At 43.0% G+C, this 25901-nt stretch overlaps 1 long non-coding RNA gene across 1 annotated transcript; it reads left to right on the forward strand.

Moving 5' to 3' along the window:
- The first annotated feature begins 3657 nt into the window (after positions 1-3657).
- Positions 3658-25576, forward strand: LOC144333370 (uncharacterized). Its single transcript, XR_013401974.1, has 3 exons — positions 3658-3780; positions 4305-4490; positions 23477-25576. It is a non-coding gene; the product is annotated as an uncharacterized LOC144333370 (long non-coding RNA).
- The last annotated feature ends 325 nt before the right edge of the window (positions 25577-25901 follow it).

The raw sequence follows: 25901 nt of genomic DNA on the forward strand, positions 1-25901 counted from the left end.
ACGGAAGCATCTGTATGCAATGGGTGAGATTAATCTGCGGAAGACATCCCGGAAATGACCAGTGTTTAGACTGTTATTTGTGATGGTGTTGTGTCTGACTTTGAGCCATTCATGACTCTACATGCTTGTTTTTATATCCTGTCTACATCTTTTCCTGTATCTAATCTTGGTCCAACATTTTGATTTTAGCTTTTCTGCTATTTTTGTACACTTGGCAACAACGTGGGACCCTCATTTAAAAGTGCAAGCAACCTTATAAAAGAGACTCCGGAAAGATTCCTCACCCCCTTTATCATGTGAAGACCCAGAAAAAGACAGCCATCTATGATCCAGGAAGCAGACCCTCACCAGACTCCAAATTTACCAATGCCTTGACTTTGTACTTCCAGCCTCTAGGACCATGAGTAACTAATCTCTGCCTATGGCATTTTGTTATAGCAGCTTGAACAGACTAAAACAATCACTTATGTATAAGGAAAATTAACTTTTGGCAAGTTATTTTTATGGCAGTTAACCCTCACTCAAGGATATTCAGCAAGTAATTGTAGAAGGAGACAGGAACCCACCTCTGTCTGCAACAGTTCTGAAAAAAATCACTTAAACACCATAGTTCAACAGGAGGATGCATCCTGAAAGAGAAATGGGCTTCATTTTAGGTAGGTAAGTCAATCTCCATAGTAATTAGAGACAAAGTACATAAAGCACATCATATGACATAGGACTCAACAAATGGTAGTTGTCAGTATGATCATTGTTATAATCATTCTATGATTGTTATTTTGTGATACAACTAAAATAAAAAAAATTTAAGGATACCAGCCACCCCTAAATGAAATGTTAGGGTGAAATTCCAGACTCTGACAAGCCAAGGCCCAGACAGAACCATGATGCAAGGTCCCCTTACATGGTACTACTATGCTGAAAGCTCGGCCCTGCCTGGAAGGGTCACCTACCTTATCAGTTGCACCATCACTGTAGCTAGCTACCTCATGCTGGGGAGTGTTTCTATGGTGTACAATAGGCCTGCTGAGAGAAAGACTCTTTGATGCTATTTATTTGGGCTGAGATAGGTCTATGGCTGCCTACATGGGCAGCATTTCAGGGGTAGCACACAGGCTTTGAGATCTGGATCTAGCCCTACTCATGTCCTAGCTGCGTGAGCTTAGCAAGTTGCTTTATCCCTCAGAGACCCCGGGTCTCTTATCTATAAAACAGGGTTGATGATACTTTGCAGGGTTTTTGTGAAAATTGGAGATAATATGTAGGAAGTATTCAGTACACCCTAAGTGCTATATAATGGTATCATTTAAACACTTCAACAGCATCCATTAATCACCCCTATCTTGGAGGTTTTACTTGAGGATTCAACGAAAAAAATATGTAAAGTACCTAGTACATAATAGACCCTTAATAATTGGTTAGACTATTATGTAAATTTCAAGGAATACAGTTATCGAATGGACTTCTTTAAGTGTAATTCTCAATTTGTAGTTAAGAGGTTTGGGTCTTGGATCTAGAGCTAATTAGCTGTGTACTCTTAAGCAATATCACTCTGAGTCTGTTTCCTCACTCGAAAATTACATATTTGCAGAAATGAGAAGCCAGGATGTCTCTTTTTATAAGTTGAAAAGGAAACTTTTTCACAGTTAGCAAGGAAGGAGCTTTGGAATACTAGGGAACATTCGAGAAGCCTGGCTTAACACTACTAAGTTAGGGCCACTAAATTTTCAAAATGAATGAATTCATTATGAATAAGAGAGGAAGAAAAATTACCCCATGACACATGTTTACCTGTGTAACAAACCTTCACAGGTACCCCCAAACCTGAAATGAAAGTTAGAAAAAAAAAACTTGCCTTGATTTCCATCAGGTTTCTAAACTTTCTGGGTCAAAAGATATATTAATTTGTTTTATACTCATTTGTTTTCTTCTTTAACGATATTTATTCAATTGAAAAGTATGTACTATTATTACCTAAAACCATTAAAATTTGGCGAGAGATTAAAGGAGTGCCATAATTAATGTTTAATAGTTGTCACAATACAAAATAATTTTAGCAGTTTTGTTGAGGTATAATTGACATACAATAAACTGCACACTGAAAATATATACTTTGGTAAGTTTCAATGTGCATACATACTCATCATAATCACCATATTCATTACATTATATATACGCACCACTCCAAAAAGTTTTCACGTGTCCCTTTGTAATACCTCCCTCTTCTCCCGACAATCACGCTACTGCTTTTTGTCTCCTTGTAGAATTTAAATACATGAAATTGTTCATGCAGCGTGATACTATTTTTTAAATCTGAAATATTTTCTCAGAATAATTCTTTTGAGACTCATTCATGTAGTAGAATGTACCAAATGTATTCTTTTTTTATTGTAGAGTAGAATTTATTGTATGCATATATCGTAATGTGTTTTCATGTTTATCTGTTGATGAAAAGTTGAGTTGTTTTCAATTTTTGCTATCACAAGTAAAACTTCTGAACACACACACACACACACACACACACACAAAAGAAAAATAGTTTATGCGCAGCCGAGTTCATTCATTCAGATATATTAGCTGTGCACCTGAGTCTTGGAGAAATGTCTTGCTCTTCTGAATTCCTCCAAACGGGATTTTTGATGGAGTCTTACATGTTTTGCTTTCTTCTCACATCAAAACATTCCATGTGCTTTGAATTTAGATTCAGCCCTTCCTCCTGGTATTAAGGAAGCAGTGAATACATCAACATCAACATCAACATCAACCTTCTTTCTATCCATATGAGAGAACTACCTGTTTTTTTTTTTTATTATAATAAAAAGAACACCTTTTTGCAAGCCAAAAGATTCAGCTTACCTTGAAAGAACCTTTCCTCTTAATTAAAAAGCTATTAATGGCCTGCTCTGTAAAACATTTCTTTGAGTTAAATATTGGTGTTTGTGGGGGAGGGGTACGGGGAGAGGTTGGTGAATGAGAAAGCTCTGCTTTGGGGATTTTGATACAAAAACTATTAAGGGATTACATAGTTGCTTTGGCCACAGCATACATTCTTCATGATTCATGTATTTGTTCTGGTATGCTCAGTGTCTGGCACATAGTACAGGTAGCTGCTAAAATATTTGTCGAATTAGTAAATGAATAAGAGAAATGTCTTTTCATAGTCTCCAATAAGGAAAATGGCATAAACAATCTTGAATGTGTTTCTGGTGGATCCCATTTGAATAGAATTTAATTGGACGGGGCACGTGGACTTTGGGAAATTGGGTTTAGGAGCAGTCCGGGAAGGGGAGATGCTAGCTTAGTACCTGCTGGGACCTCTTCCTTCAGACAGGAAAAGGGATATAGTGTGAGGAGGTTAACAACCCATTGTGTGGGCTTAGCATTCAGTCTCCAGCCCAGATAAGGACGGTTGGCCTCCTCCGACAATAGTTGGGAATTGGGATGCATGTGTGGGGAGGGTGGATAGGAATGACTGAGCTTTACCTGAGTTATTGGAAAGAAGCAAAGGTTGCAAAAACAAAAATAAAAATAAAAATGTTGAGACTACAAACTGTTTATATGTGGTATGAAGCAAGTGAATGACCCTTACACTTGCATTTGGTACCTGATGCCCCTCTTTACAGATGATGACTTTTCATAATGAAGATGCTTCTTCCTTTCCAGAGGACCAAGAACTTCACTTCATTCCTGGCAGCATGCATGACTCGTGGCAGCATGAAAAAAACAGAGTCCTGAGTATGAAGTAGAAAAAATAGTGGACTAGAAGTAATGGCTCATTTGGTAAGCTGTGGGGCTTTTGGCAAATTCTTTAACCTCTCTGGGGCTCTGTTACAACATCTGTCAGGTAAGGTGTTTGGACTAGGTGATCTTTTTCATTCAGCAACGTAAACTGTGCTGCGTGCCAGGCAGTAGGATCTTGAGTTGAGTCACACGTAGTCCTGGTTCACATTCTGGCTGATAAGAGCTGGAAGAGGAGCTAATTAAAAATACCAGCAGACACACAGGAGGGGATAATTCATTCTGTTTGCTAGGGCTTGGGAGCTGATATTTCAAAAGTAGAAATTCCCCAGAAATTTATTAATCTTGTCATCATTCATTCATTTATTCAACAAATGTTGACACTATGGCAACTGTATACCAGGGTGCCTACTTTCTATGAAGAATGGGGAAATAGTCATGAAGAAAGCAGACAAAATTTCTTTCAGTTTAGTCTAAGCTGAAGGTGCTAGGGGAGGTTGGGAAAAGGTACTATTAGTATTTAGCATTCAATGAATATTTAATATTGTTTCATTTCACTCTCCCAGTATATCCACAAAGAAGGCAGTACCCTCACTTTACAGCGAGAAACCTGAGGCCTAGAGGAGTGAAATCATTTACTGAGCTCATACTAATAAGTCATAAGGACTCAACCCCACCGCTGCCTGTGTTCAGAGCTCCAGCATTTACCCGTATTGCAATTTTATGGCAGAAGTGGCTTCCTCGGCTGCTGGGTGAGTGAACACTTGGTTCGCCTTGCCAACACTTCCTCTTTGAGTAGCAGTGCACCTGTTTTCCTCTGGAGAGCTAAGTCCTCCCACTCTCAATTCAGTCCTATAAGGAGGAGCTCTGGTCCCTCCTACAGGTGTCAGAGGCGAGGTCATGCTGTGGGCTTAATGTATCAGACCACGTCCTTCTAGGCACAGTGATTGGCCCAACCAGTGATGGGCACATGACCAGGCTACACCAGTTGGCATCAATGCCTGGACTTTTGCTGGAAATATTGAAAAAGAGTCTTGTTTTTTTTCTCCTGGGATTTAAACTGTAGACTGTAAGCCTAGAGTAGGTGATGTTCTCCAGAAGGGGTGAGGGAGCCTGCCTGAAAAATGAAGCTTATAGAGAAGCACATTAGTTCATTCTCACATTGCTATAAATAAATACCTAAACCTGGATAATTTATAAGAAAAGAGGTTTAATTGGCTCATGGTTCTTCAGGCTGCACAGGAAGCATAGCACCAGCATCAGCCTCTGGGGAAATCTCAGGAAACTTCCAATCTTGGGGGAAGGTGAAAGGAGAGCAGGCGTCTCTCATAGTTGGAGCACGAGGAAGAGAGATGGAGAGTGGGGAGGGAGGTTTCGTTGTAGGGCTTTTCCCTTAGTTCAGCTAAGAGCTGGGTTCTTGTCACATGGCCATGAGAGATCAGGCATGCAGACACTTTTTTTTTTTTTTTTTTTTTGAGACTGAGTCTGGCTCTGCCGCCCAGGCTGGAGTGCAGTGGCCGGATCTCAGCTCACTGCAAGCTCCGCCTCCCGGGTTTACGCCATTCTCCTGCCTCAGCCTCCCGAGTAGCTGGGACCACAGGTGCCCGCCACTTCGCCCGGCTAGTTTTTTGTATTTTTTTAGTAGAGACGGGGTTTCACCGTGTTAGCCAGGATGGTCTCGATCATGCAGACACTTTGAAGGGTGAGAATAAATGGAAATTATTGGGCAAAAGGGAAAAAAAGCCCAACAGGGACCAAAAGCCCAACAGGGACCTTCTACAAAGCCAGAATCCTGCTAGTGTGCTTCCTGCCTCGCAGACTGAATCCCATGTTCCACCCAGGAAGAGGAGGGGCCAGCTCCTTCCGGCTGCAAACAGCACGAACTTCCTGAGGCTCCACCCCAGTGTGCACCCCTCCCAGTGCGCAGGCCATTTGGAGTTTCTCTGGGGACCCCTTGGCTGTCTCCGTTTCACACACTTTTAAATGACCAGATCTCTCGAGAACTTGCTCACTATTTTGAGGACAGCACCAAGGGGACTGTGCCAAACAATTCATGAGAAATTTGTCGCCATGATTTAAATCACTTCCCACCAGGCCCTACTGCTAACATTGGGGATTATAATTCCACATGAGATTTGGGCAGTGACACACATCCAAATCACATCAAGAGGAAAGCAAAATCAGAGCAACAATTTCCAGAAAACATTGTTGGAGGCCTTGGATCTAATTTTGCCTGAAACAGGCACTTATTCCTGTGCTTTCAGTTCTATGAGCTAATACATTATTCTTTTTCCTCTTAAGATGGTCTGGGTTGTTATTACTTGCAACCAAGCGTCTGGAAGAATATAGCCTCCAAGAGAGTGCAGAGAATGTTTATTTCTCTTTCTCCCTAGTGTATTATTCACAGTACCTGCAAAAGTCTCTACCAACTTCACTTAAACTTTTCTTCTTGGAGGTAAACACACATGGTTTTTTGCTATGCTGTGCCTCAAAACTCTGTCCCCAGGGTCATATTTCCATATATCAGGTGATGCCAGGCTTCACATGCTCAAGTATAGATTGGGCAGCCTTCTTATTGAATGTTAACCAACATCTCTCCCTGTGTCCTCTCCAAGGCCTCTGCTATCCAGTTCTGGCTCCTTTGCTCACCATACGGTGACCCCAGACAAGCTCTAACATTGAGGATGTCATGCTCCGAGTCTATATGACCTGCTCTATGGTGGCAGCATGAATGAAGGCTGAGGATGACCAGAGGGGACAGCTTCTTCCCTGATCCTAGTTTCCAGTAATGTTTTTTCCAGACTCAGATTCCCAGAATCTCACCTCTGGATAGCCTGTCAGATGTAGCCTAATCTTTATAAGCTGAGAGTCAAAGGAGCCCTTACCATCTTTTTATCAGGAATGAGAGAGGTTGTCGGGTGCTATATTAGACCTTACCTGGCCTCATCATCTCTCTCACTGCTGACATCTGGGGCCCAGTCTGATTGCTCCATTTTTTTCCCCTTAGAGTTCCATCCTCCAGGGTCATCAGAACCCATTTATTCAAGGGAATGGGGTGACTCTTCTGCTTCCTGTTCATGCTTCCTGACTGCTCCCAGGCAAACTAGCATCTGAATTGCTAGGCATACCATTGCTATATGCTAATAGGAGACACCTCTTTCCCACAACCAGAGCAAAATGAGAGGTGTTTTCACTTCATTGGGTCTTCAAATTTTGTGCAAGAAATGATCCACTTGGGTTTGGGCAGTACCTTCTCTAAACTTATAGCCTATAGAGTCCCAACCAGTTAATTCTCTGAGGTGCAAGGAGTCCTGCCTGTATTGACTAGCACAACTTATGCAGGGTCTCCACCTTGACCTTGGATGGTTCGGCATCCTCCTCCTCACCATCAGAAGGGATCTTCCTTTTCAAGCCAAGTCTGGGGTTGAAGATTGCAGCAAGTGCTTTATTGTGGGACACACACAATCGTGTGTTGGAGGCTCTTAAGTGTATAGCGCTCAGTAGTACAACCACCACCCTCGATATTGAAGCAGAGACTTTTAATCTACCTTCTGGAAAGTGTTGGGCATCTGAACTGCACATCCTGGAGACCTGAGGCATTTGGCCCCCAACAACAAAGCACTGTTCAATCTGAGGACATGAATGAGTTAAACATGGGTCTCTATGACATTCTCTCCATCAGCCCTCTCTTTCCACCTTGATCTCTGCCTGTGTGGTCCTTGAACCAGGGATGAATTTTTCTCTTCTTGCTGTTGCAGGAGCATTCTCTGAGACCAGTCTCAGCTTTTGTTAAGAAAGAGCCTTGTGGGCCGGGCGCGGTGGCTCACGCCTGTAATCCCAGCACTTTAGGAGGCGGAGGCTGGTGGATCACGAGGTCAGGAGATCGAGACCATCCTCGCTAACACGGTGAACCCCCGTCTCTATTAAAAATACAGAAAATTAGCCGGGCATGGTGGCATATGCTGTAGTCCCAGCTGAGGCAGGAGAATCGCTTGAACCCGGGAGGTGGAGGTTACAGTGAGCCAAGATGGCACCACTGCACTCCAGCCTGGGCAACAGAGCAAGACTCTGTCTCAAAAAAAAAAAAATTAAGAGCTTTGCAAAACGCCATTGACAAATCCAATTCCTGATTGAGGACGTGGAGGACATGAGTCTGAGCTCTAGTGGGACTCCCTAGCAGCATTTGGTCTTGACCAACACCTCTAAAATAAATGCACTCTAAAGTCTGACATCACTTTGTAAGAATGAAGCCATCCTTCAGATATACTGTATGGAAAATAACTTGTAGATCAAACTCCACAATGCCTGGGAGGCAAGTCTGAATGGAAGATCAGATTAAAAGAGGGTCAGTGGCACATATACCCTACAACTTAAAGTATAATAATAATAATAATAATAATAATAATAAAAGAAAGCAGGGGCTTTGGGTGCCTGTGAACAGGAGGGTCTTCCCTCCATCTCAGCTGGCTTCACTGAAGCAGGAGGAGGCACAGTGAGAAGGACTCCCATGATGGGAAGATTGAACGGGATGTTTTGTTCTCTGCTTCTCACCTTAAGTGAGAGTGGGCTGGAAGGAGAAGTCAACAGGGGCAGCCCAAGCTACCGGCAGGTGCTTGCTCTGAAGGTAGCAGGATCCCTCTCCCTGGAGTCCACATTCCACTCCCACCCCCTGCAATTCATTGTCCCACAGTAGCCTCAGGGATCATCTTAAAATGATAAAACTAAACATCTATTGAAATAAAAATAAATAAATAATTTTTAAATGCTAAAACTATAAAAATGGAGAACAGATTCATTGTCAGAGGTTAGGGAGGAGGAAGGGAAAAGGGAATCAGGTGTGGGAATAAGAGACAACATGAGGGACCCTGGTTATGATGGAAATGTTCTGTATCTCAACTGTATCAATGTCAATATCTTAGTTGCCATGTTATACTATAGTTGCAAGTATAGTTGTTATATACTTAGTTGCAAGATATTGCCATTGGGGGAAACTGGGTAAGGGGTACAAAAATCTCTCTGTGTCATTCTTCACAACTGCATGTGAATCTAAAACTACTCAAAATTAAAAATTGAATTAAAAAAAAAAAGAGGGTCAGTGAGTCCTAGAAAGAAGGAATCCTGCATGGGAGGCCATATTCTTTAGCAGGGCTTGATAATAGTGAGGGAGGACACAACTTTTTCTCTGCCCTCTTAATGTTGTGACTGAGATCTATGAATTAAGCTGACAAAAGACAGATTAATAATGGAAAATCATTTAAATTGTATTTGACGTTAATATTTGTATGTGGCACAGGAAGGGGGCCTTCATAGAAAAAAAAAAGTGAAAACCTCAAGGAAGTGGTGAGACTTGGGGGCTTATGGTACCATCATAACAAAGGGCAATAAATTGTGGGGAAGTGACTAGACAAAGAAAAGGAATTTGGGCTTCTATGGCTGGTAAATTGAGGGGGAAAAAAACTAGAAAATATATGGGAGAAATGAATGGACAATAAGCGTTATTTCCATAAGGTTTATTTGTGCAGACTTATGTCAGAGTTGACTTCTCATCTCCAGTGATAAGAATGTTTTCTTCTTCCTAGTATTGGAAAGACAAATTTCTCACAGAAAATTTATACACTGCTTTTAGGCAGAAAGGAGGAGGGCAGAAAGCCCTTCCTGCATTGGCTGTTTCTTAATTGCCTTCACCCGAAAATGGCATATTGGGGGATGGCATGTTCTAATCTTCAGTTCCAAGAATAGCATCCTGATACCTACCATGAAACAAGCTATAGGAAAAACCTTTGTGTGGCCTGAAAGTTCTGTTATACTGGATCCCAAAACCCCAAAATATTTAAGATGTTGTGCATCCTTCCTAAATGAGTTAGAAAGGATACAATAATTAGGTGGGTTTTCTTTTCCAACAGGCATTGTTGAAACTCTCTGAGACTAGTGACGTAGTTCTGCCCCCTTGGCTGGGGCAGAGGTCCAAGCCAGTGTGGGTAGCAGCCTGCTTGCAGAGAGGAACAAGGCTGCAGAGTGGTGCCTCCACAGCGACACAGACTCAGGGTGAGAGGCAGCCCAGGCTCACTCTTGGTACATGTAAGACACATCCTGGTGATTCTCAGGAATGTGTGGAGCAGAGCAGAAAAACTGTGAGAACTGAAATTCTTGACTGGGCAAATGGATGCTTAGGCCTAGGGAGTTTCGGGTGTCAATATTCCTGTGATCGCATTCGGCTCACCCTGGGGAGGCTAAGGAGCATCCGGTCTCGCTGTCTCACGGTGTGGGGAGGGTGTCTTGTGAGGAAGCTGTTAATTTTCCACAAAGTGTGAATTTGCACCAGTCTAAGATGCAAATCATTTCTCACCCTGCCTTTCTCCTCTGCATCATTCTCAGTGCCCAGTCACTGGAGGGAGGGTGGAAGGAGTGGGAAAGAACTGCTGAGCTCGGTTGCTCTTGGGAGGGGCCTGCCACAGTCAAGTTAGGGAACCTCTATCAGGACTCTCAAGCCACAGGCGACAATAGACTTCTGGAAGTGTTAGGTAGCAGACCATTTAAGGAACCAGCAAGGAAAAGCACCATGCAGTAAATGTCTGGAGTGTCCTAATTTATTTCTCTAAAAGCCCCAAAGCCCCCATTACTAACTTCTCTACCAAGGTCTAAAAGACTTCTATTAAAATGCAAATGGATTTGCTAAAGACTTTCCATTAAGCCATTACTAACAATTAATGCCTTAGCTGCCCCTCCTTTTTTTAGGTACGAATAGGGTAGGGAGCTGGGTCATCAGGCAGCTAAATTTTGATGGGAGAGGGTGAGAACCTGATCTACTCACTGCATGGGTGGCTCTAGGCGCATAGACACATCACAGGAGCTGGCAGTAGCATGAGAGCCTAACTTTGGAGAAAGGACAGAGAATGGATTTTTTTTTTTCTTTTCCTTTTTTTGAGAAACAGTCTTGTTCTGTTGCCCAGGCTGAAGTGCAGTGGCACGATCATAGCTCATTGCAGCCTCAAACTCCTGAGCTCAAATGATTCTCCCGCCTCCTGCCTCATCCTTGCAAGTAGCTGGGACTAGGAGTACACACCACCATGCAGGGCTTATTATTATTATTATTGTTGTTGTTGTTATTATTATTATTTGTAGAGGCAGAGTCTTGCTGTGTTGCCCAGGCTGGTCTTGAACTCCTGGCCTCAAGTCACTTTCCCACCTCAGCATCCCAAAGAGCTGGGATTTATAGGCATGAGCCACTACACCTACCTGAGACATGGAAAAGAGACGAAGAGAGCCCTTCAGACCAATTTGACGTTTTCAGTTTTACCTGTGGTTGAAATTATCCGTATTATTTAGCACCAGCCTTTCTCAAGGCATTACTGACCCACTCGGAATCACACTTTCCCTTTGGAAATAGCCATTTTCAAGAGCATTGGAGGTGCAAGCCACACACGACCAAGCTCTCTGTCCAAGAAACGACCACCCCCACCATCCTCGCCCCCGACACCTTCTTTTGGAGCCTTCAGATTAATGAGCTTTGTTTGGACGCTTCTCAGATGGGTTTCTTGGCTGCCCCAGCCAGCCTCCCTAACTGCATCATCTGTTTGTTTGTTTGTTTGTTTTGAGACGGAGTCTAGCTCTGTCGCCCAGGCTGGAGTGCAGTGGCCGGATCTCAGCTCACTGCAAGCTCCGCCTCCCGGGTTTACGCCATTCTCCTGCCTCAGCCTCCCGAGTAGCTGGGGCTACAGGCGCCCGCCACCGGGCCCGGCTAATTTTTTTGTATTTTTAGTAGAGACGGGGTTTCACCGTGTTAGCCAGGATGGTCTCGATCTCCTGACCTCGTGATCCGCCTGCCTCGGTCTCCCAAAGTGCTGGGATTACAGGCGTGAGTAACCGCGCCCGGCCCCTAACTGCATGATTTTTAGCTTTAAACAGCTCTTTCTTCTGGAGGACCTTCACATAGAGCCTCTGGCCTGCTAACCAATTGCTGCAGGCACTGTATTGTAGACACACTTCACTTTATAAACAATTAATATGAGACGTGTTGGCCTTTCAGCCTGGAATTATTTTCAGACTCAAATCTTATAAATGTAGACTCCCCTTTGAGTTTCCTGAGCCCCCTAAGTGGTTTCCATGCAGATTCATATCACCTAATGGCCATCGCTGGAACTGCAGGGTGTATTTGTCAAAAGTGCTGTTTAATCATTGGGGTAATTTTGAGTGTTTCTACGGCTGGCTGATTTCTGGAACAAAAGTCCAGTATGTTTCAGACATTCCTAGCTGACATTTTTTTTTTTCTGATTTCAAGACATCTAAATTGGTCCTCCAATTGCCTCTTAATTTTACAGAGGCATATAAAATGTTTCATGCTTAAAGCTGGCATATTAATTTTACATCAAATTTATAATAGGGTTATTATGCACTATATAACATTTTAGAGAACAGTGGAGTCCCTTGGATGATCAATATGTTAGGTTCATTTATGACAGTTTTATAGGGACAGAAGCATAATTTTGTGCTTTACTATTATAGACATTTATAGTTATTTCATTGTAGATTGCTGGTCATGCCTGTAATTTACTCGATGCCAGTTTCTTGGCCAGTGCTCCACCCTCACTCCCTTTCCTTTACATTAGACTCTCCTGAATCTGGATGAATCTTGCTTTCTAGTGTTAAGGTGAAATTAGGGGCTTCCTAAATCATCAGTCCAAACTGGAATTGCTTGAAATACGTGAGTGTGAGTACGTTTTAGATAATGGAACCCAAAAAGCCAATGGTTTTGCAGCCTCCTCAGTATTGTAGAGCATGAACAGATTCTTAAAATGCATCTCAACACCCAACCTTGGAAATTCATCTCTGTGCCCAGAGTTGCAGGCAGGGAGAAGGCTGTGGCTCATCCAGACTGCCCCTTCTGGGTTGGTGGCACAGGCCTCTGCATCTGCTGCCTTACTGTACCTGTGCTTCTTTTGTTTTATTTGGCTTGGCTTTACCTATTCTTATTCCGTAACAGCTGGTGGGTGTGTGCTTGTAAGAAGGAACAAACAAGCAGGCTTGGCTGAAACCTTAAAATGAAAATAAATCCATTACCAAATGTGGGCTGTTCTCTGTTTCGCTTCTGACTTATTTTCTCATCATATGACCTCAACAGGGATCTATTTTTATAAGACGGGGGCAGTGAGAATCCTTTGTTCATCCCTGAATCAAGTTGAGTCTTGAAGCTTGCTGGAAATATTGATGCCATCACTGAACATGTTAGTCCTGGGATTTCGTGGCAGCCGGTAACAGATATGAAATGGTGGAAGCTCTCTGGATACGAAATTAGGGATTGATGTTTAGCAAGGCGGAAGAGCGCCAAAATAGGTCCTTCTTTTCCTTGAAGATTGTTTTGACACAAGGTGGTTTTTATGGTGCCAGAAACCACATGCTAGGCTGTAATTGAGCATAATTATTGCTCTGCATGCTGCAAAGTGCTGGACTTGAGGCATCCTACAGAATCCCATTAATATCTTGATTGGACTCTAAAAAATAGTGCCCCCCACAGGGCCAGAGAGAGCTGTACTTTATCTGTCTGGTCTTTAAATGAAGAAGTCATTGGCTGTCCAGTTGGTCAATGTTTCCCCCAACTCTGGGGCCTTCATCCGTAATCCAGGACTCCACTGTCAACACACTTGCTTAGAATTCTGCTACGGTATCACGTCAGCCTTGCAATATTTCCACATAGGAAAACGGAAATGGACAATGGAAGAATTCATATGAATAATTCAAACACACACCTAAAATATGCCCAGAGTACAAAATAAGCCATTTGTAATTATCGGGTTATTTCAAGTGAGAGGTTTGAAAAAAGGCTAAATTATTTGGATAATTGCCTTTTCCTTTTGATTCGACATGTATAATGACCCAAACTTCAGCTATGTTACCTAGAAGCTCTCAGGGATGCAGGATTCTGCCTCTTTCCCCAACATTATATAGTAGCCTATGTGTGGGAATGTGACTGTCCACTCCTAAATATCCTCCAAGCTTAGGTATATTTTCCGAAAGCAACTTGAGCGTGCTACAATTGTTTCAATTGTTCGTTGTTAAAATATCTTTCCAAAATGTTTGTGTCTGATGTCCTGCGTTCATAACTACAATTTGTGGAGCAGAAGTTAATTTTTGCTGATTGAATTTGTCCAGCCCTTCCAGGATCTTTGTCTTGATCGTTAAATCTCACTGTTCAGTCTGTCATTGTGAATGGAAATGGAAACTGGGATGAATGTTAACTGTACTCAGGAATTTTTTGGAAGAGGCATGTTTTAAACGATCAAGGCTAGATATTAGATTTTGTTTTCTCTTGGCTTCTCTTTTCTCTTAATAGAAACCATGCCAAATATCCAGTTAACTGAAGGTTTCTATTATGTACATTCCAGTGAACTTAAATGTTGACAAATTTTAGGTGGTCTAGTAAAGTCAAATGGCTGTTGTGGCTCCAGTGTCTTCTTCTATAGCAGGGAATTTCCTGTGACTTTCTCAGGAAGCCTCACTTCTTACCACCTCTGGTAGAGATTAGGGAGGAATTTCTTCTTGCCAACTTGCAAAGATGCCAGCCATGTCTGCCATGCTGTGGATTCAATAGGCTACCAAATTATTTTCATGGAAAACATATTTGGAGTTCCAGCTCTGAATTTGAAAAACTGGGAATGCATCTCTGTCCCAGCTTCTCCATGGGGATAGCAAGAAAAGATTCCAGTGTTTTCCCCATCATCCATGCCCCACCCGCATGCCCCACCTTGCATATTGCAGGACTGTACGTGTACTGGTTGATCATATCATGAAGGAGGATGCTAGTCTTTTTATTTAGTGTCCAAGTCTACTTCCGCTGTAAATATATGTGCTAGAAATCTTTTCCTCTAGCATATTATTGGTGTTTAACACTACTTGTGGTGACTTTTATTTATTTATTTATTTTGAGATGGAGTCTCGCTCTGTTGCCCAGGCTGGAGTGCAGTGGCGTAATCTCGGCTCACTGCAACCTCCACCTCCCAGGTTCAAGTGATTCTCCTGCCTCAGCCTCCTGAGTAGCTGGGACTACAAGTGTGCACCACCATGTCCAGCTGATTTATTTTTGTATTTTTAGTAGAGATGGGGTTTCACCATGTTGGCTAGGCTACTCTCAAACTCCTGACCTATAGTGATCCATCTGCCTCAGCCTCCCAAAGTGCTGGGATTATAGGCGTGAGCCACTGCTCCCAGTCTCGACTTTTATTATATAACAGTTTCAAAATATTATGAAATCTGATTAATCAAAATTCTCCTTCATTCTCCAAGATTCTTGGTTCTGTTCCTTCTTTAGGAAAGACTAACCCAAACTCAGATAATTAAGAGAAGGAATAAAAATTCTTTCTGTCTGTATTTGTTTTCTATTGCTATTTCTATTTCATAACCAATTGCCACCACAAATTCAGCAGATTAAAACAAACATGCACTTATTACTCACAGTTTCCCTGGACCAGTATTCTGAGCACAGCCCGGGTCTTCTGTGCAGTGTCTTACAGGGCTCCAATCCAGGTGTTGGCTGGGGCTGGGGTCTCATGTGAGGCTTGAGATCCTCTTCCAAGCTCCCATGGCAGAATTCCTTTCCTTGCTCGTGGTGGAACTCATGGTGTTTGCTGCTTCAAGGCCAGCAGGAGTGTCTTTGAGGCTTTAAGTCTCTCACCTGTAGATCGTCTTCTAAGTGTTCACCTGATTAGGTTATGCCCTCCAGGGTAATTTTGCTTTTGATCATCTGAAAGTCACTGATTAGTGATCTTAATTACATCTGTAAAAATGCTTTTGTATTTTCCATTTAACACAACGTCATCATAGCAATGACAATCATCATACTCACAGCTCCCAGTCATACTCAAGGAGAGGAGATAATGTAGGTCTTGCACACCAGGAGTTGGGAATCTTGAGGTTCGTCTTAGAATTCTGCTACCACACTGCTTTTAAACAGCACTGTTTTAAAAAATTGCTTTATAAAGAAGGCTGAGAATTTTAATAATTATAGGCGATGTCAAGTAGGTACAAGAACTTCTATTGTAACATGATAAAGTTTTTGTGAAAACCCTCATATTCTGCAAAAGGACACACTAAAAATCCCAGGGTTATGGGAAAATGAAAGTTAAGGAAAGACCACTCAAAACCTAAGCTACTTTGTAACCAGAGCACTAAAAAGACAATAAGAATGCTAACAAAGCTACTAGCACAGTTTAAAAGACAGTTTAAATGCTCAATAAATAATGATATATTGTAGCATATATAGAATTCTACCTAACAGAGAAAAAACTGAGTGTAGCTTAATGGTTGAGGAGTAAGAAAAGATGGAGACTGCTAAGTGCAGCAATAATGGAAAACGTGCAAAGAGCAGGGAAGCCTCACCATGGGCATGTTACTAAACTAAGCCCAGAGAAAAATATACAGTGAAGCAGCACTGCATGTAGAATTGTGTCCCTTTGCAGATTGTACATTCAGCTGTTTTAGCATATGTTGTGGTCAGTTGCTGTTCGTTAGTTGCAAAAACTTTAATTTCTTGGAAACCCTTGAATATGAACATGACTCCACATTAGACTGACCTGATTCTTTTATTTACCAATAGCGTATGAGCTAATTTGTATTACAGAAACTCATGTTGTACCCAAAGAGATTGCACATAATTAAAATTTCTATTGTTATAACACTATATGTTGAATAGTCTATCATTTCTTCTCCAGGTAGTTATTTTTATTTTTATTTTTTTGAGATGGAGTCCCACTCTGTTGCCCAGTTTGGAGTGCAGTGGTGTGATCTCGGCTCACTGCAACCTCTGCCTCTTGGGTTCAAGTGATTCTCCTGCCTCAGCCCCTCCAATAGCTGGGATTACAGGCGCCCGCCACCATGCCCAGCTAAGTTTTGTATTTTTAGTAGAGACGGGGTTTTGTCATGTTGGCCAGGCTGGTCTCCAACGCCTGACCTCAGGTGATCCACCCACCTCAGCCTCCCAAAGTACTGGGATTACAGGCATGAGTCATCGCGCCCGGCCCAGTTATTGTTTTTAATTTGGTTTTGATTCTATCAAAGTGTACATAGACATAGTCAAATAGTTTTACAAGACTTGTTACAAATGATAGCACTCCTGTGTGTCCACCACCATTTTCCTGCTCCCTGGGGCCACCATTTCAACGATTTTAGTTGATTCTTTTGGTATCTATCTCCGTATCTCCACATGCTTATACTGCTGTTTCTTTTTCTTTTTCTTTTTTTTTCCCCCAGTTTGAGCCAGTATCTATTGACTCTCTATTAGAGAAGATGAAGATTTAGCCCATGTTCACTCTTCTGTCTGGTACCTAAAACCCCCTCACCACTCATTGTTCCATCCTCGCGAAAGAATTGAAAGAATTCTATTGCTTTTGTTTGGGCTCCATGTAGTATTGGCATTAGTACTGCTATATAAATGCAAATCATAACCGCCGGTGAAGTTGCCAGTGGTTATTTTTTCTTTCTTGCCCAACATCTGTATCACCTAGAATTATTATAAATAACTTAATTTTGTTTTATTTCCATGTACATATGAATGCAACCTTAAACTTTCCTCCAGGTAGGTAAATCTCTGGTGTATTTTTTTTTTTTTTTTTTTTGGTCCCATGTTTCGTGTGTTTAAAGTCCGCTTTGTCCATTAAAGGAGAAGAGGCTGTGGATCAAATTAAGCAATTGATGTCAGTCTTTTCGCATCGAACTCTTATGACTGACTAGGTGATATTTTGTATGGTTCATGTATGTTTATTTAATCGCAGTCACTTTTTTCCAACACAAATTTGAAGTAACTGGCTATTTAATTATCACAAGCTTAGCGTTTAGTGGGATTTACCCAATGTAAAAATCACAAAGAAATGACTACAGTAGAAGCTACAGGAGATGGTAATATTCCCAGGACGCTGGGAAGTTAGTACCACCCTCCCATTTCCCAATTTCCTATTTTGTCCTTGTGTTTAACCCATTTCAAAAACCCACTGGTTGCAGAGAGGGGAGAAATGTTTGTCCAAGGCCACAAGGTAGATGGAAGTAAGAGGTGATGAAGAACAGTAAACTCTGGCCCATCTGCCAAATCTATCTGGGAGCCTGTTTTTGTACTGCCAGAGAACTAAGAAGGGTTTCTACATTTTTAAAAGATTGCAGAAAACAAAACAAAAGCAAAACCCTCCAAATGAAGACACGCCCTATGTGCTCACAAAGCCTGAAACATTTACTACTTACTTGACCCTTTACAGAAAAAGTTTGTTGACTCCTACTTAGGAGCTCAAGCTCTAGAATCAGACAGACCTGGGTTTGGATTCTAGTGAGACCTACGCAAATTACTAATGTCTTTGAGCCTCAGTTTCCTCATCTGTAAAATGGGATTGATGTGAGGATTGAATGAAGTTGGGTTGCAGAGTCCTCCTCACAGAGCCTGCTAAGTGCTCAACATAGAAGCTTATATATTTGGATTGTTTTTATGGGAGTGAAGTCTCCTGATACTTTCTAGAGCAGGCTACTCCCTGCCCTGGCTGGATCTCCAGAGGTGTGATCATCTCCGAGTACTGAAGGTGCCATGGCCTTTCTCCTCCCACTGCTCCCAGCTGTAATCAGGCAATCACTTTGGCCCTAGCACCTAATCAGACAATTTTGCTATTTCACATTCAAACACTGTGCTTTTCAGACTCTTCTGTGAAACCCATATATTTTCATTAAGAGTTGATAATAAACTCTAGCACTGAAAGTTTTTCCAAGTTCATGATTGATGACAATGTGATAGGGAGCTGAGTGGCTCCAGTTGCCAGCTCAGGCGAGAATCTGCTTAGGGCCATTGCAGAGCCTCCTGGCAGCGCATTCCAAAACTCTTCAGCTTCACTGCCTGCCCAGAGCCATCTGGAGACAGCCCCCTCCTCCAGGCATGATTTGCAGAGTAAACAGACTGGGCAGGCGTTTGGCAACTTTCTATTTCCTTCTTCTTGTAGTGCTGCTCTGGAGGCAGAGTATCCTGGCAGAAGGCAAGCTGTGACCATAATCCAGAAGGCTTGGAAATGTGGTCTTTATTTTTATGCATTTCAGTGGTAGCAAAAGATGAAATCTGTGAATTCTTTCTTCCTTGCTTTTCCTTTTTTTTGGTTTCTTTGTCTTTCTCTAAAATTTGCCAACACTCTGAAATCTGAGTTTCTTGAATTCTTGAAGGCAGGGTAGAGAGTGTCCCTTTCGAGTTGGTTCCAGGAGCTGAGATGTGACAAGAGTTGAGAGGAGCCAGAGGGGCCAAGAACCCCACTGCTGGACAACCAGATGTTTGGGGGATGGGCGGCTATTGCCCTGTCTTGGGAGCACTGCAGCGTTAGCAGAAGCAGGATGTGCCCACACCCGTGTACTCCAGCTGCAGCCTAGCCTCTGTAGGAAGTCAACGCCTGGCACTAGGTCCTGAACTATTTGGAAGTGTGCTCCTCGCCTCTGCCAAAGCGGGAAGGACCTGGGAGATTGTAGGGAGCTCTGCCCACTCACTAGTGGGAAACAGAGCCACTTGGACAGGAAGTCAGAGGCAACTAGGAGTGGGTATTGCAAAGAATGTCGATGGCCACACACATTTTGGAAGGGAGCCTAGCACCAAGTACTAGGATGAAGATGGCAATTGCCAGTGTTTGCCCATGTGTGCACAGTAGCAGCTCAGAGAAGCTTTGGGAAGTGAAGAGCTTAGTGATCCGCGGCCAAGGAGATGAGAGTCTGAGTGTGGGTGTCATAAAGTTCTGCCTTAAGAGGGGATTGTTTTAATGGGGGAGGAGTGCGCCTGGGTGGGGCTTGCGGGCTGTGCAAACAGTCTGGGGCCCCTCCCTCCTCCAGCAAGGGGACTACTGGCTTCAACTTTACCTCCATCTGTGAGGCCAACTCAGATCAGCTGATGGGATGTATGTTTGGCCTTGACTGTTGCTAATTGATAAATTTTGTTCACAGACAACACAGAGGTGTTTAATATGGAGTTTAAAGTAATAGAAACTAATTGGAATCTGGGAGTGAATTAGATGTGTACCTTTTTTTAAATCCTAAAACTTAGCTTATTTTTCAGAAAGGTATTTCAACGCATATTTTTTCTTCTTCCTATTAGATTTTCATTCATACGTGTGCCAAGTCACACAGCCCTAAGGTGCCGAGACAGTTAACAGTCTACCTTTGCCTTTACTTTCCACAGATTAGAGGAGAAGGGAAAGGATTTGCTTTTTTGGTCTTAGCAAAACTTTGGCTCTGCCTTTAGCAAGTCAGTGAACAGAATGAAAATGGGAGCGCCTTTTATTGTTCCATCCGGAAAGAGCATCAAAGACAACGGATACAGGGTGAGACCATGAAGCATGGCAAAAGAAGGCAGCAAAACCTGGAAGCTGATGCTGCCTGTCAAAGAGGGCCACCATCTTGTTTTGGGGAATCCTAGCATTTCCTTCTTTCAAAACTTCTAAGACCCTAAACTAGACCCCACTTTTGTGTTTAGCTTACCCATCTCTGGGCTATCCTGGCTTACCTTTTTCCTTCCCAGGTCCCTTCTACTGAGGAGCTGAGGCTGATGCTAAATAGAAAGGTGAAGAGTTAATAGAGCAAATGTCCTCAACTTTAAAGTTGAACAACCCTTCCCCATTCTCATATCCTTTCATCCCCTCTCTCATGCAAATTCCATCTCTTTCACAGCCTGCTGGAAGGATAATGTGTTTTCTCTTGCCCATATACTCTTATTATTTTTTTGTTGTTGTTTTTTAATGTTTCTTCCATCAAGAGGAGAGCATTTCTCACTTAGCCTAAAATGTGAATGGTTGATAGCTCTGCCCTAGAAGTCTTGGAACAGAAAGACAGATGTTTAGAAATTAATCTCACCTTCCCTTAATGTTGACATTCCTACAGCTGCCTCTGTTTTAGACAGCAGTGATATTGGAATTAATCGAGAGAGTTGCAAAGGGGAATATTTGCTGGACTCCGTTGTACCAAACTAGCCTTATGATTTACTTCTGTGACATGTCAGGACATGTTTGTCTTTTTGATGCAGATTTAAATTTTTGTTTGTTTGTTTGTTTTGTTTTTTGAGACAGGGCCTCCCTCTGTGATGGCTAATATTGAGTGTCAACTTGATTGGATTGAAGGATGCAAAGTATTGCTCCTGGGTGTGTCTGTGAGGCTGTTGCCGAAGGAGATTCACATTTGAGTCAGTGGACTGGGGGAGGCAGAGCCACCCTCAATCTAGGTGGGCACCGTCTAATCAGCTGCCAGCATGGCTAGAGTAAAGCAGGCAGAAGAAGGTGGAAGGGGTGAACTTGCTGAGTGTTCTGACCCCCATCTTTCTCCCGTGCTGGATGCCTCCTGCCCTTGAACATCAGACCCCAAGTTCTTCATCTTTTGGACTCCTGGACTTACACCAGTGGTTTGCCAGGGGCTCTCAGGCCTTCATTCACAGACTGAAGGCTGCTCTGTCGGCTTCCCTACTTTTGAGGTTTTGGGACTCATACTGATCCACTATGAGTCAAGCTTCCTTGCTCCTCAACTCGCAGACAGCCTATTGTGGGATTTGACCTTGTGATCGTGTGAGTCAGCTCTCCGTAATAAACTCCCTTTCATATATACATACATCCTATTAGTTGTGTCCCTCTAGAGAACCCTGACTAATACATCCTCTGTTGCCCAGGCTGGAGTGCAGTGGTGTGATCGTAGCTCACTGCAGCCTCGACCTCCTGGGCTCAAGCAATCTTCCCACCTCAACCTCCTGAGTAGCTGAGATTACAGGCATGCGCCACCACACCCAGTTAATTTTTAAAAATCTTCTGTACAGAGAGGGTCTCACTGTATTCCCCAGGCTGGTCTCAAACTTCTGGCCTCGAGTGATCGTCCCTCCTCGGTCTCTCAAAGCTCTGGGATTACAGGTATGAGCCACAGCATCCAGTCTTAAATTGCCTTAAATCATAGAGCATAGCAAACCAAAGACACTTTTATAGAATGAATGGAGTAAACCACAACTCTTACATGTTTTCCTTGTGGCTCTCAAACTCTCTAAAACGGACATCAAATCATCTGGGAGGCATGTTAAACCAAAGATGGCTAGGGTCCAGGATTTTGCGTTTCTAGCAAGTTCCTAGGTTTTGCTGATGCTGTGATCAGAAGATGACACTTTGAGAACTAGAGCATGAAAAAGGCTATGGAGTCTCCATGTTGATTTCTTTTCCCAACAAATCCCATGAAGTGCTTTGTTCTCTTGAGTGCATCTGAAAATATTCCCAGAGGACCATCTTTTTCTTTATGTGAGAAACAATTTAGGTACCAAACTGAACATTAGCGTGGCCAACTTTGCAGCTGCTCTCCAGAATGTGGCTGCTTGGGCCTGCCTGTGTGGAGACCTGGCTGGCAAACGGACCCTACTAGCAGGAGGGCTTCTAGAGACTTAAGGAGGGGATAGTGTGCTTGTTCCCCTCCCAGTCATTGATAGGATGTCCTGGGAATTCCTGACATTTTCTTCCTTGTCATGCTCAAAGCAACTTTATCTGGCACCAGCTTAAGGGAAGGTGGGTTCAGCAGGAGGAGAATGAGGATTTGGTCCCTGCCAAAGGTTCTGGAGTGAGATTTTTAAGAGATAATTGGTTGCTTTCAGAGTGTATTCTTCATGCTTCACTCTTTTAGTGGCCAGTGAGAAAATACAAAGCTCAAACCACCTTAACTAGAAAAAAAAAAAAAAAAAATGCACTGGCTCAGGTAACTGGAAAGGTCAGAGGTCAGAGGAAGCCTAGCTAGCTTCAGGCACAGCTGGATCCAAGATCTCCGAAACTATTTTCAAAGGAGACCTCTCTGTACTTCCCAGATCGATTTCTGTCCATATTGGCACTACACCTACCATCTGAATGTCCACTGTGAGTGAATAATTGTTATGGGCGCTAGGAAGAGAGGTTCCACATACCAAAAGAAACCTGAACGAAACAGGAAAGAAAATGCTTTCCCTTTTTTATGCTTGTTCCTTTATCGTAGGTGCTTTTACCTCCTAATTCCTGACTGTTCCATGCCTGTAAATGTTTCATCACCCACAACCGCGAAGCCTTCCCGGATTTCCCAGTTAGTAAGGTCTCTGTCTCTGAATACCACTAGTGGTTTACTTGTGAGAGATGGTGGAGTTTAACAGCTGAGTGTCTCCGCTCTGCTGGGCGCTGCCTGGCACTTGCTAGCCGTCTGGCTTCGAGCAATCACTTTATCTTTTTTTTTTTTTTTTTTTTTTTTGAGACGGAGTCTCGCTTTGTCGCCCAGGCTGGAGTGCAGTGGCCAGATCTCAGCTCACTGCAAGCTCCGCCTCCCGGGTTCCCACTATTCTCCTGCCTCAGCCTCCCGAGTAGCTGGGACCACAGGCGCCGCCACCTCGCCCGGCTAATTTTTTGTGTTTTTAGTAGAGACGGGGTTTTGCCGTGTTAGCCAGGATGGTCTCGATCTCCTGACCTTGTGATCCGCCCGTCTCGGCCTCCCAAAGTGCTGGGATTACAGGCTTGAGCCACCGTGCCCGGCCCACTTTATCTCTCTGTGCCTTAGTTTTCTCATCATAAAATGAAGAGAATCCGTTTCCACCTTCCAGAGTTGTTGTGAGAGTAACGAAACCATGGATGTGAAAGTGCTAAGGTGGTGTCCGTCACAGAGAAGGTCCTCAACAAGTGCTTCATCTTGTTAATTTTTCCTCTGTGCCATTCCCCATTTTGTACGTTGTATTATTGTTTCTGGTCAAAATAACCTCATTGCCCCATTTTTACAGGTCAGGCCCCCCTTGGCTACAAAAATGTCCCGGCCCACAACTTGCAGAAGATGTTGACACTGTGACGTCTGACGGCCTCTCCTGATCGCCAGCTATACCATGACTCCAACGTGGCTCAGAGGAGAACTTGTTGATGGGTATTGCTAGCTTGTACCTCATATTTTCCTTGTTTTCCACCACCTCTAATTTCTTTCCACAGTAACCAGCAGCTCATGGTGAACAGCTTTAGTGGAGTGCCAGCACTGACTGTCAACCATTAAGGTATTAAAACCCTGAGGAGTCCGACCATCCCAGTCTTCTTGGCACTGGTAGATTTTTTAAATGCTTCCAAATTCTCATATCCATATGTCAAAACACAGATTTTTATATTATACTTCACGTTTGATTACAAGAAAGGCAAATTCCTTTTTTTTTTTTTTGAGATAGAGTCTCGCTCTGTCGCCCAGGCTGGAGTGCAGTGGTGTAGTCTCCGCTCACTGCAAGCTCCGCCTCCCGGGTTCGCGCCATTCTCCTGCATCAGCCTCCCGAGTAGCTGGGACTACAGGTGCCGCCACCATGCCCGGCTAATTTTTTGTATTTTTAGTAGAAACAGCGTTTCACCGTGTTAGCCAGGATGGTCTCGATCTCCTGACCTCGTGATCCACCCGCCTTGGCCTCCCAAAGTGCTGGGACTACAGGTGTGAGCCACTGAGTCCAGCCCAAGAAAGACAAATTCTTATGCCTCCTCAAGAATTTATCCTCAAATCCTAGTTTGAGAAACACTATCTTAAAAAACAACAACAAAAAAATCTTACTCTGTGGAAATATTTGACTTCCTGATTATTGATGTTAAAGAGAAATTTTCCTTTTTTTTTTTTTTTGAGATGGAGTCTTGCTCTGCCGCCCAGGCTAGAGTGCAGTGAAGCAATCTCGGCTCACTCTGCCTCCTGGGATCAGGCAATTCTCCTGCCTTAGCCTCCCGAGTAGCTGGGATTACAGGCACCCGCCACCATACTCGCTAAATTTGTATTTTTAGTAGAGACAGGGTTTCACCATGTTGGCCAGGATGGTCTTGAACTCGCGACCTCAAGTGATCCACCCGCCTCAGCCTTCCAAAGTACTGGGATTACAGGCATGAGCCACGGCGCCCAGCCGAGAAATTTTCTTATTATAATTAGCAAAGGACAGAAATGTTAAGATTATCTTTGAAATGAAAACACAAAGTAGTTCTCTATCAGGAGGACTGATAGAGATACACACTATCACTAAGAGAAAATACATATAGTGGTGAAGAGAATTCCAAAGCATTTGCTGGGAAACACAAAAGAAACGGAAGCAGGCAATTATCGAATAAAAGGGACAGTTAAGGATTCAGAATGGACTCAACCTGGATGTCCTTTTTGAGAACTCAAAAAAAAAAAAAAAAAAAAAAAAAAAAGGCAAGGAACTGAATTAGGAGCCTTCCATCATCAGCACCATTCACTCCAACTTTGTCCGAATACTGGATTTCTGGATGGTGAATTTTAAGCCTCTATGACACATACATTTATTATGTATGTATATTTTCTATCTCTTCAACTAGATGACATTTTCAAGGACAGGTTTTGGCATTTTGTTCAAACCAAACAAGGCTCTTCCTTTAATTTTGTGGAGGTGATAAATAGAGATTGTTGATTTTGAAGCGACATCAACATCTCATAGGGTCCTCGGATCTTTTCAGATTACATGTTTTCAGATAGAACTTGAGGCGCAAAGATGGAAAGACAGAGAAATGAGACATATGTGAGGGATTTGGCAGAAGGAATGAATTAGTGCTGGAGTCTGCTTTGAAGGATCATATCTGGGAACAAGGAAGAATGTATTTACTTATAGAGAAGGAGCAGTATAAACATTGTGCTTCACAGACAGTAATTTTTCCTCTAAATTACTTAAAAGACTAAACCTTCCTTAAAGTCAGGCAGTACGGAGGATGGTCAGCAGGAAATTCATCATTTCCTCCCCTTTCTTCTAGGTCAGTGGGATACAGTATTTGTCGGGCATGTGGTGTGTTGGGAACCTGGGGCCCATAGTGCAGTGTGGCTTCTGCCTATGTCCTGAGGAGCCTCCAAAACAACTCTCGCCAATGCCCCAGTAAGCTCCTAGAGGCAGGATTCCAGGATTCACTTTTAAGGCTTTAACCCAGGAGTTGGCAACCTTCTTCTGTAATGGGCCAGATAGTGAATATCCTTGGTTTGCGGCCATCTGGTCTCTGTCGTGACTCCTCGGTGTTGCTGCGGTAGCTCGAAAGCAGCTGCAGAGCATACGCAAATGAAGAAGCATGGCTGTGATCCCATAAGATGGCATGCATGGATGCTGAAATTCAAATTTCATATGCTTTTCAAGTTAGAAAATATTATCCTTCTCTATTTTTTTCAGTCACTTAAAAATGTAAAGACCATTCTTCGCT

The sequence above is a fragment of the Macaca mulatta genome, chromosome 12 (assembly GCF_049350105.2).
Source record: "Macaca mulatta isolate MMU2019108-1 chromosome 12, T2T-MMU8v2.0, whole genome shotgun sequence".
In the NCBI taxonomy this organism is placed as follows: Eukaryota; Metazoa; Chordata; class Mammalia; order Primates; family Cercopithecidae; genus Macaca; species Macaca mulatta.